The 12,528-nt window shown below is 38.5% G+C and overlaps 1 protein-coding gene across 1 annotated transcript in view; it reads left to right on the top strand.

Moving 5' to 3' along the window:
• Positions 1-12,528, top strand: part of VPS45 (vacuolar protein sorting 45 homolog (S. cerevisiae)) — a 67,646-nt gene that overhangs the window by 46,147 nt on the left and 8,971 nt on the right. The window lies entirely within an intron of this gene.

Genomic DNA, 12,528 nt, shown 5'->3' with positions numbered 1-12,528 from the left:
TAAAAATGGGAGGGAGACCCTAAATATCTAAGTTTTTCTTTAAATTAGTGTCCCAAGTCCTGAGAAAATAATGTTTAATGTAAAAGTAAGAAAGTAAGGCAGAAAAATAAAGTAAAGCATTCTTCCAACTAGCCAGCTCAATATTTCTTTGAGCTAATAATATGTTAAGCAGTATACCAAATTACATTTGAGCAGATATCCTTAGCAATAGAAGGTTCAATAAAATCTTGGACAGGATTGTTCACTGGCCCCTGATCAATGAAACTTTTAGAAAAAGGGAGTTGCTATGGTAATTACCAACCTGGAAAAAAATTAATATTTGCAATACATAAATGTTCCAAAAACTGGTTTTTATAATTTACTTTCATAAATACATAGCCTCTAGCAATAAGTATGGAGAAGGCAATGGCAACCTACTCCAATACTCTTGCCTGGCAAATCCCATGGACTGAGCGACTTCACTTTCACTGTTCACTTTTGGAGAAGGAAATGGCAACCCACTCCAGTGTTCTTGCCTGGAGAATCCCAGGGACGGGGGGAGCCTGGTGGGCTGCCGTCTATGGGGTTGCACAGAGTCGGACACGACTGAAGCGACTTAGCAGCAGCAGCAGCAGCAGCAATAAGTAACTAGTGAAATTTTTCACTATCAGTAAGAAGATAGTGAAATGTGTATTTCAGACACCAGTTATTGTAAAGGCTCAAGTAATTGAAAGCAACAGTTTCAGCTTTTAGAGGAAAGGCTCATTTTTCATGATGATTGTGGACTACCTTGGGTATTACTAGACTATTAAGTAATTAACAGTTCACAACCCTTAATACATATTGAAATCCCAGACACTCAGTAAATGGGAAGGTTAATATTTTTTAAAAATCAGCTTTATACCTCAATACAGTAGGGCTGTGAGCAGCAATAATTATATAGGGGGAGAAAGTTTGAATGATTTGTTTCTGTGAATTGTTCGGGTTTAATTTTTGTGGGTGCCTGTATAATTTCCTATGTAATACATGGGTTATTTCTTAAGAAAAAAGTCCAATGGAATAACTGATAAAGACACAGCTTTCCCTCACAAAAGTATTATTTTGAGAGATTATGGTGACCAGGAAACAGTATACTTTTAGATGTGTCATGATGAGCGCCCTTGTTTTATACTTAGAGTTATGTAAAATATGGCATGCCCACGAAGATCTGGATTGGTAAGCATTGCAAGAAATAGAAATCATACCTTGAGAATTCCCGGGCAATGTGGGGGTTAGGACTCACTGCTTTCACTGCCATGGCCCAGGTTCAAGCCTTGGTTGGGAAACTTAAGGTCCTGCAAGCCACGAGAGGTATGGCTGGGAAAAAAAAGAAAATCATATCTTGTAGTTTGGAGTGTTATAGGCTGATACAGAATCTTTTATCCTTCCCGAGTGGGAAATGCCTGTTTCAGGGTATTTCTGGGATACAGGTCACTGGATTTTCCTAGTGTATTAAGCAAAATCTGATTTATTTTACAGTCAGCTCTCACCACTACCACTTACTAGTTTATGATTTGGAGCAAGATATTAATGTAATAGGTAGATGGGTCAAAATTGATCTCTTGCATCTTGGAAAATCATCTGTACCTCTCATGTAGCAACTTTAAAAGTCTTTATCCTGGGATACCTTCTATTTCTAAAATACATTGACATTACCTTTACTTTTGTTTTGAAACAAAATCTTAATGTTAAACAAAAATAAAAAATAAAAAGCAATTTTTCTTTCCCTCTCTGAAGTACTTCCAGAACTCAGTGTAACTTTGGTGAAAGAATAGGGACCATGCATAAGTAAGCCAAGTTTTAAGTCAGAAGTTATGTGAAGATATATGTCCCTTAGATTTTATAAGGAAATATATATTAGTTGAATCTGAAATTCAACTTCCTTTTCAGAGTTCTGCTTTAAGCTGCTCTCTCTTAAGTAGTAATACCTTAATTCTTTAAAGCAGTTCTTTTATGACATTTTTTCAACCATTCAAACACTGGTCACAATTAAGCAGAGTTCTACAGGTCTTTTGTAGTTATATGACTTATTTCTATAGGGCCTACTCTGATTAGGTGTAATTGTAATTATCTTTGTTTAGATTTAAACTCTATTTAAAATAGATGGTCTGTGTTTGCTGCTAAGACACCAAGGAACTTTGCAGAAGCTAATTATCTCCTTAGCAACATTCTTAGTAAAACTGCCTTCCAAATGAAGGGAGGTAGTCAATACTTTGTTCTCTCTATAGCCATATGAAGTTTAATCTGAATTTTGTATTGCTTTCCCTTCTTTTTTACATAATGAAATACAAAGAAATAAAAGATAGTAACCAATCACAGGGACTTCTTTAAGGGCATCATTTTAATGCCTTTTTGAAAGCAGAGAACCTGCCCTGAAAAAGGACCCAGGTAAATGGATTCAACAGTACCCTGAACACGTGCGTGTGCCTGCCCTAAGCAGTAAGTCTTTTCTGCCTCTGGGGTCCAGGCAGGTTTCAGTGTGTAGACTCTCATCTCCTGTCTCAGTGTTCACCCTTCCTATGGAAGTACTTCCCCCTGCCTTACTCCCTCCCTCTTCATTTATCTCATTAGTCATACTGGCCTAATAGATCCTCAGTTAGGGGGGGAATAATTCAAATTTCAACTTCCAGCATTATACGTGACATGAGTTGTTCTAGATCACCACAGATATTTCCACCAAAGTCTGCGTGAAACAGTGAGAAGTCATTTTGGCCTAGTTTATCTATTCTAGAATAGATAAACATTTACTGAACAAATGAGGACAGCTGTATTTACTGAATATTGGAATGCCTCTGTGCATGAAAGCAAAAATCCTCATCCTTATGAAGCTTACATTTTAATGCAGAGACAAATAAATAATGACTTAATAAATAAGTATTCTTTATAGTAAATCAGAAGATGATAAATTCTATGGGGAAAAAAAGGTAGAGCAAAGTGAAGGGAAATCTGTAGTGTGTGGAGGCAGTAGGGAAGCCACACTACTCAGTGTATCAGGAAAGGCCTCATGAAGAGGAGGTCTGAGCAGAGACTTGGAGGAAGTGAGGGAATGAGCCAGACACATGTTGGGGAGAGCATCTCAGGACAGCAGGGCTGTGGTCCTAAGGCAGGATTTTGCAGTGTATTCAAGGAGACTGGAGTCTGGGGTGCAGTCAGAGAGGTGTTGGGGGCCAGATCATGGAGGGCCTTGGAGACTATTTTGAGGGCTGGTTTTTACTGAGTCAGAGAGCGTCGTAGGACATTGGGGTTTTGTTTTCTAACAGGTTTACGGAGATAAAATTCATATACCGTACAGCTCACCCCCCTTTAAAGTATACAATTCAGTGGTTTTTGGTGTATTCAGAGACATGTGCAAACACCACCACAGTCAATTTTAGAACATTTTCATCACCTCAAAAAGAATCGTCCAGCCTTAAGCAACCACTAATCTACTTTCTGTCTCTATCGATTTCCCTGTTGTGGACATTTCATCTAAATGGAAGCCTGTAACATACAATTTTTTGTGAGTGGCTTCTTTTACTTAGTATAATGTTTTCAAGGTTCATCTGTGTTATAGCTGTCTTTACTTTTGACAGATGAATAGTATTTCATTGTGTGAAATGAAATACCATATTTTGTTTACCTAAATTTGTCAGTGGCGGACATTTGAGTTGATTCCACCTTTTGGCTGTTATAAATAAGGCTGCTATAAACATTTCTGTACAAGTTTTTGTGTGTATTGTAAAGTTTTGAGCAGAATCATGACATCTGACTTATATTTTATCAGAATTACCATGGTGATCAAAGCTAAAATGAATTAAGAGAAGTATTATTTATCTTAAAATGTTCAGAATGAACAGGGGTTATTATAAAAATGCAAATTTCCCAGACATGTATAAATGAACTATGCATGCTAAGTGTGTGTGTGTGTGTGTGTGTGCATGCACTCTCAGTCATGTCCAGCTCTTTGTGACTCTATGGACTGTAGCCTGCCAGGCTGCTCTGTCTATGGAATTTTCCAGACAAAAATACTGAAGTGGGTTGCCATTTCCTACTCCAGGGGATCTTCCCGACCCAGGGATTGAACGCGCATCTCTTATGTCTCGTGGATGCTTTACGACCAGTGCCACCTGGGAAGTAAACTAAATGAACTGTGTGAAAGTGGAAGTGTCAGTTGCTCAGTTGTGTCTGACTCTCTGCAACTCCATGGACTGTAGCTCGCCAGGCTCCTCAGTCCATGGAATTTTCTAGGCAAGAATACTAGGCAAGTGGGTAGCCATTCCCTTCTCCAGGGGATTTTCCTGAGCCAGGGATCAAACCTGCAGGCAGATTCTTTACTGTTCTTGGCCACCAGGGAAGCCCGTACATGAACTATACCCATTATGTATTCACCTACAATAGACTGGGGGCTTTCCTGGTGGCTCAGTAAAGGATCCGCCTGCAATGCAGGAGTCCACCTGCAATGTAGGAGACCTGGGTTCAGTCCCTGGGTCAGGAAGATCCCCTGGAGAAGGAAATAGCAAGCTACTCCAATATTCTTGCCTGGGAAATCCCATGGACAGAGGAGCCTGGAGAGTTATAGTCCATGGGGTCACAAAGAATCAGACACAACTAAGCGACTAAACCACCACCACAATAGGCTATCATTATTCTAGTTGTGTTTCCAAAGCATGTGATCCTACCTTGCAAATAAATAAGCATCTTGATTTGGGTTTTGAGCTGGCTCGCCTGATGACTTCACAAGTCAATCAGTGTTAAGGAGTTCTGGATCCTTGCTGGAAGCAGTTGACACGCTAGGTTAGCTGTGTGAGCCGAGAGGTCAAGAACCAGATCAGAACGGATAGAATTATTCTCCCAATAGATGAAATCCCCGTCTTCTCAGAGTACAGGGTAGAAGTGAAGGAGAAGAGGGCGGTGAGGTGACTGTAGTAGTCAGTAGTGCTGTCAGCATTGCCTGAGCCCCTGAACTGTGTGTGAAGAGAGCGCTTCAGCCTTCCGCGTTGCTGTCCATCAGTTCAGTACTTTCTTTAGACTTTTGACAAGGGGGAAAGGTAACGCTAGATCAACCAGCCTTTTACTGCCAGATTCCCTTTCAAACCAATAATAATGATTACACATAGTAGGTTCTCTATAACTCCACTGGATCCAATTAAACCCTCATTAACTATAAGCCTGCACAATAATTGTTTCATTTTTCAGTTATTTTTCTTTCTAACTAGCAAAGAGAGATGAAGAAAAATAGGCTTACCCCCCAACTAATTCATGCTTATTGTACTATAAAAATTAAGTTTAAAAGTCAAAATCATTCATACTATTACACAACTCAGAGCTAACCACTGTTAATATTTTGGTATATTTTCTCCTAATTTATTTTAAGATTTATTTTTATTTATTTTATTTTTGGTTGTGCTGGGTCTTCATCGCTGTACGCAGGCTACCTGTAGTTGCCAAGAGTGGGGGCTACCCTTCGTTATGTTGCTTGGGCTTCTCGTCTATGGCTTCTCTTGTTGCGATGCATGGCTTCTAGCATGCAGGCTTTAGTAGCTGTGGCCCGTGGACTCAGTAATTGTAACTTGCGGGCCCTACTAGCTCAGTGGTTCTGGCACGTGGACTTAGTTGCCCCACAGCATGTGGGATCCTCTTGGGCCAGGGATTGAACCCAAGTCCCCTGCATTGGCAGGCAGATTCCTAACCACTAGACCACCAGGGAAGCCCCTCCTGATGTTTTTTTCCTTTACTTGAAAGTTTTTGAGTTTTAGGATCACATTACATTCATTGTCTTTAAAGTTTTGACTTGTTTTGCTTATTTTTAAGTGTACTTTTAATTATGCCATATTATTTAAATTATTTTAAATGATCCTAATAGCTCTACAGTTTCAATTTTAAGGGTGTATCTCTGTTTAACTATTACTATTCAACATTTAGATTGTTTATAGATTTTTGCTTGATATAAATATTGCAGTAAGCATCATGTATATCGATAAATCCTTGTCCTACCTCTGAATTATTTTCTCAAGATAAATGTACAGTGAGGCAGTCTCAAATATTGCTACTAGAAATGTAAGTCCATAACTTTTATGGAAAGCAACATCAGGCTTCCCTGCTGGCTCAATTGGTAAAGAATCCACTTGCACTGCAGGAAACGCAGCTTCGATCCTTGGGGCGGGAAGATCCCCTGGAATAGGAAATGGCAACCCACTCCAGTATTTTTGCCTGGGAAATCCCATGGACAGAGGAGCCTGATGGGCTGCAGTCCATGGGATCACAAGAGATGGACAGGACTGAGCAACTAAACAACAACATTCAGAGGCATGGGGTTGACTTCATGGTTCTTGTTGTTGAGGTTTTTTTCGCTTCTTGATTTCTGTTTGTTTCTTGATTTTTAAAGAAGCCCTGACTCAGGTGTTAGAAATGTTCTATATCTTGATGGAGGAAATGGTTACATGACTGGATATATTCTTCAGAATCATCAAATGATATCCTTAAAATTGGAACATTTATTGCCTATGAATTATATCTCAATTAAAAAATTAAAAATTTGAAAAATAGCACTGTAGTACCAAACTGACACTTTTTCCTTGATATAGTCAGAAGGATAAAAAAGATTGGTAAAAATCCACTTGCACTGCAGGAAATGCAGCTTCGATCGTTGGAACGGAAAGATCCCCTGGAGTAGGAAATGGCAACCCACTCCAGTATTTTTGCCTGGGAAATCCCACGGACAGAGGAGCCTGGTGGGCTGCAGTCCATGGCTGCAGAAGTAATTTTTTCATTATGTATTTCAGTGCTATTTAGTGACATGCCCGGGAACCACCAGATATAAGCTGGTGTTATGAGCACATGATGTGAGAAACAGTGACCTATAGCAATTCTTAAGAGGTGATTATGATAACACTAAGAAATTAAAATTTATTTAACATATACTATGTGTTAGACACTGTACTTTATACCTGTGCTGTCCAAAAAGGTAACCAGTAGCCTCTGTAACTATTGAGTACTTGAAATGTGGCTAGCCTAGTTTGAGGTATGTTACAAGTATAAAATACATAATGGATTCAGACTTAATACACAAAAACTATAAAATATCTCAAGTTTTAAAGTTGATAATGTCTAAGTTATATGGGTTAAATAAAATATACAATTAAAATTTATTTTACCTGTTTCTTTTATCTTTTTAATGTGCTTATCAGAACATTTAAAATTACATAGCCACTCCCTTTTGTGACTTGCTTTTCATTTCTGTGGGATAGTAGTGTTTTATTCATTAAATTTTTTCTAATTCTCATAACCCAGTGAGGTAGGTATTTGTATTATCATCAATCTCATTTTTCAGATGAGGCTTAGAGCAGATAAGTACTTTTTCCAGTCATGGAGCTGCTGCTGCTAAGTCACTTTAGTCGTGTCTGACTCTGTGCAACCCCATAGAGCCCACCAGGCTCCCCCGTCCCTGGGATTCTCAGTGGCAAAGCTGGAATTGAACTCAGTTTGTTTCCAGTCTGAGCACACAGTTGAAATAATATTTTAGGAAGTTTTATCTAGCTATGATTTTTTTAAATCCCTTGCTTATGAATGTCACTTATAGCCAAGATGTGTTTTTACCTAATGGAAATTGTGTGATGCTTTCTGCTTACTAAAAAAATACTGTAAACCAAAGCAGGGGAAAAAACAGTACAAAAGTAAGGAATTGTTTAGTTTTCTTTCATGGTTTTTGCCATCCAATGATAATTAAGAATGAGATTTAAGACAGTGTTGCTCTTTGGGTAAAAATGACTAATTTGATTAACTAGTGGCGGCTGTTAGTTTTATTACTACCTGAGATGATGCCTGAATGTTGGTAATAATAGAATTCTGATTTGTTCTTTTTTTTTTTTTTTTTTTTGAGAGAGTACAGTTTAGGGCTTAGAAAACAGTTTATAGTTTGAATTTCTGTAAATAAATAGGAAGCTGGGAGGATGTCAATTCATATTATCAACAGGTTCTTTATAGATTTCTACTTAAACAAGTAACACTAGAAACTTGGACCTTCTCCTGTAACCATGAGTTGGTTTGATCTCTGAATTATTTACTGAAAAATTAGGATCCTATGACAGAATTTGCATTTCAAAGAAAGAGGAATCCAGAGGACAATTCTTCACTTGTAGGTATTTCAGAATCAGTTTTGAAACTGTTGGAACTATCACCATCTTGGTAGGGATTTGGGGGAGAGTTTGATTTTTCTCTTGTAACAAAATGTTAAGACACCATTGCCAAGAGCTGTGATGGAGTGTATCGCCTATCACTGACAAGTATTTATTGAGCGCTATTTTGTGTAAGGTTCTGTGCAAGGTGTTAGAAAGATGAAAACATTTTTTATATCATTAAATGTCTCAATGTCTAATGGAAAAATAGGCATATAAATGAATAACTCTAATACAATGCTTTTTTAAAAAATTAAATTAATCCAAGATTCAAATCTAAGTGTGTCCCCTGATTCCAGTTTATTTGTATATTGAAACATATTTTTTAATTAAAAATCGCTTTTTGTTACAAAATCAGTATATAATCCTTATAGGAAAAAAAGTTTATTGCTGCTAAGCAAAAAGAAGATAATAAAAATATTCATACTACCACCATCTCAGCATTGGAAATGTCGATGTCTTGATGATTTAGATTTTTTCCTGTGAATATATACATATACATGTTTAAATAAAGTGGAATATACTATACATGTACTTTCAATGAAAATACTTATATGTCATTTTTAATGACCGAATGGTATTCTGTTGTGTGCTATGCTATGCTAAGTCACTTCAGTCGTGTCCGACTCTGTGTGACCCCATAGACGGCAGGCCACCAGGCTCCGCCGTCCCTGGGATTCTCCAGGCAAGAACACTGGAGTGGGTTGCCATGTCCTTCTCCAATGCGTGAAAGTGAAGTCGCTCAGTCGTGTCTGACTCTTAGCGACCCCATGGACTGCAGCCTACCAGGCTCCTCCGTCAATGGGATTTTCCAGGCAAGAGTAGTGGAGTGGGGTGCCACTGCCTTCTCCTCTGTTGTGTGATTGTGCTGCAATTTATTTAACCAATTGTCAGTTTTTTGTCCATTCAACAAGTACTTACTGAGCACTTATGTATTCCAGAAGCTATCTTGAAGCTATACATGGTGATGAACAAAACAAATATTCTTTGATAGTCATTGTTTATCACTTTTTGCTCTTATAAGCAGTACTGTAACAAACATAATTTTATATACATCTTTACACACTTGTCCATGTATTCTCTTAGGATAATAGTAATGCCAAACAATCTGCTGATTTCACTTCATATATTATCTCATTTAATGTTCATGATCCAGAAGGTAATATTGTTGTGGTCCCAATTTGCAAGTGAAAGAACTAGAACATTAAGAGAAAAATTAAGTAGTTTGCCTTAGGTCGTAGAGCAAGGAAGTGCAAAGCTAGAATTCAGGTTCAGATTTCTGTCATCCTAGATTCCATGCACTGCTAGCAATGTTGAGATGAAATTACTGCATCAGAGACTATTAACTTTTTTAATATGCTTAAATACTAATTTGCCATCCAGAAAAGTTTTGTTTATACCTTCACATCATACCCTTCCAACCCCAAGGTTAACTGCTCCTGATTTTTAAAAATAGCAAATTTAAAAAATAATTTGTACAGAGAAAGTTAAAAAACATTTTATTTCAACTCAAATGCAGAGAAAAAAGCAGCAGCAGATAGTATGAAATAAGAGACCAGTAAATGAGACAGCCAGAAATAAGAGGCAGAGGCAGATACTGTGTGGTTTCAAAGCAGCCCCCACTGGCTCTCCACAGTGCCTTTAAGAGGCACTGATCTTACACTGGTTCAGTGATAGACCTCCACCCCCACCTCTATGTCACTGAGGATACTTTTTTTATTTTGCTTGAGCTAGTTTGAATGGGTTTCTGTTTCTTGCAACCAGAAGTTTGCCATTAAGGACAAGGGATATTCTCTTTTGCAAGTTTATAGGCTATGCCTTTTTGTGTAGTATGTAAGACCCTATCCAGTGTTTGCATATTTGTTTCAGGATTTGTTGGGTTAGACAGTAAAAAACTTTAAATGAAAGGAAAAACTCAAAAATGCTAACTCTGTGTAGTGAGACATGAGCGACTCATTTACTTCTTTATTTCTTATGTTACTTGCATTTTAATGTTTTTTAATGATGAGAAAAATTTTAAGATATTCCACAGAGTTTTAAAAGTCAGTTTGGTACCATTTGCAATTACTAAGTAGTAAAGTATATAGTTGCACACCCTCTACACAGCCCTGCAAAACTGTATTTAACTTCTCCAGTTGAATGATGCATCTTTCAGGACCTAAGTTCTTTCATTAGGATTATCATTAGAACTCCTCGGCTTGAATGAAACCTATTATTTATAAATCACCTTTTGATACCCTTTGGTCTTTTAAGAGGCAGTGTAGCACAGCAGTTAAGAGCAACAGCTCAAAGGACTTCCCTGGTGTCCAGTGGCTAAGACTTTGAGCTCCCAATGCAGGGAAACTGGGTTCAGTCTCTGATTGAGGCACTGTATCCCATATGCTACAACTAAGACCCAGCAAAGCCAAATAAATAGTTTTGTTTTTTTTTTTTAAAGAACCAAGGGCTGTAGGGCCAGACTACCTTTTTTGGTGGGGAGGAGGGGTGGGAGTGCTGCATCAGGTCTTAGCTGCGGCACGTGGGATCTAGTTCCCTGACCAGGGATTGAACCCAGGCCCCCTGCATCGGGAGCTCGGAGTCTTAGCCACTGGACCATCAGGGAAGTCCCCAGAATACCTTTTATAAATCCTAGTTTTGCCATGTGTCCACTTGTATGACCTTAGGCAAATTATTTAACTTTTTTGTACCTCCATTTTCTCAACTGTAAAGTGGAGGTAATAATAGCTCCTTATATCATTGTTATTATGATTGGATGATATAATATGTATAAAATATTAGAGGAAAATCTGGCACAGGAGAAGCACTTAATATGTGTTGCTTGCTGCTGCTGCTGCTATTACCATTACATTTGGGGAAAATCAAGTAAAAAAAGACTGGATACTCATCATCACCGCCTCTGTTGTCACCCATACTTCCAAATCACTTGGTTTGAAAACTCTTACTTTAACATAATTCAAGAGCAGAATTCTATTATTATGCCCAGCAATACTGGGGTTATGGTAAAATTTACTATGCTGCTGCTAAGTCACTCCAGTCGTGTCCGACTCTGTGCGACCCCATAGACAGCAGCCCACCAGGCTCCCCCGTCCCTGGGATTCTCCAGGCAAGAACACTGGAGTGGGTTGCCATTTCCTTCTCCAATGTAGGAAAGTGAAAAGTGAAAGTGAAGTTGCTCAGTCATATCTGACTCAGCAGCCTCATGGACTGCAGCCTACCAGGCTCCTCCATCCATGAGATTTTCCAGGCAAGAGTACTGGAGTGGGGTGCCATTGCCTTCTCCAAAATTTACTATGAAGATAGCCAAATGGCAGGTGACTTTTGTGGTCTGTGCAGGAAAAACTTTAGTAGCTTGATTTCCATTTTTGCTCACGCAAATTTCCCCTTTGAAACCTCCAGACTCGGTACCTCTATAATTAATAGACTTTCACAGAGTCTTTAACATCCATGCTTGCTACAGAGAGGTTGTTTGGAGCTTTGTTTCTTGTTGGTTTGGGGAGTGGGGGGGGTTTTGTTTGTTTTGGTATGGTGGTCACTATTCTACTTCTGTAGTTGTTGCTCTGACAAATTGATGTGGTCTTGAATGTTCCCAATAGTGAGAAAGTACATCTATCACTCTCTTTCTTCTCAGATGATAATCTCCTTTCATACCTTTATGAAAGTGATGTTACATGCAGTTCAGTCTTTGAGGAGTCCATCTTTTGTCCTATGGACCATGAGGATAATCCTTTCTCCTCACATGAATGACACATGCAAGGTGTTGGATACATGCAGAATCCCATTGGTTGCTGTTTTTCCCTATTTCTTCACAGGAGGGAGAGGAAGTAAGACCAAGGGCTCCTGTTTACTTGTTTTGCTTTGCTTATTTTTTCATAAATCAGGTGTCCTGGTACTAAGGTGGAAACTGGGAAGGAGTAGTCTACAACAGGTGGTTACATTGTTTGTAAGAAAGTATCATGGGGTAAAGTAACCTCATTATAATCAAGGAAATATTTTATATCTTAAATTGAGTGTTTCCCACGGTTTGTTCTATAGAAAACTTGTTTGGGAGATATTGATAGATATTTTTTAAAGTTTTTTGGACAACTAAATCACTGTATCCTCCTGGAAACTAGAGAGATTCACATTAGCGTGTTAAAGATTGTGAGAAACGTCAGAGTATAGAAACCATTTAGATATAGAAGCTTTTATCTTAATTATATCTTAACATGGAGAAGGCAATGGCAACCCACTCCAGTACTCTTGCCTGGAAAATCCCATGGATGGAGGAGCCTGGTAGGCTGCAGTCCACGGGATTGCTAAGGGTTGGACATGACTGAGCGACTTCACTTTCACTTTTCACTTTCATGTATTGGAGAAG

The sequence above is a fragment of the Bison bison genome, unplaced genomic scaffold (genome assembly GCF_000754665.1).
Source record: "Bison bison bison isolate TAMUID 2011002044 unplaced genomic scaffold, Bison_UMD1.0 scf7180017864104, whole genome shotgun sequence".
In the NCBI taxonomy this organism is placed as follows: Eukaryota; Metazoa; Chordata; class Mammalia; order Artiodactyla; family Bovidae; genus Bison; species Bison bison.
The sequence above is the reverse complement of the archived record's forward strand: the minus strand, read 5'-3'. Positions and strand labels throughout refer to the sequence as shown.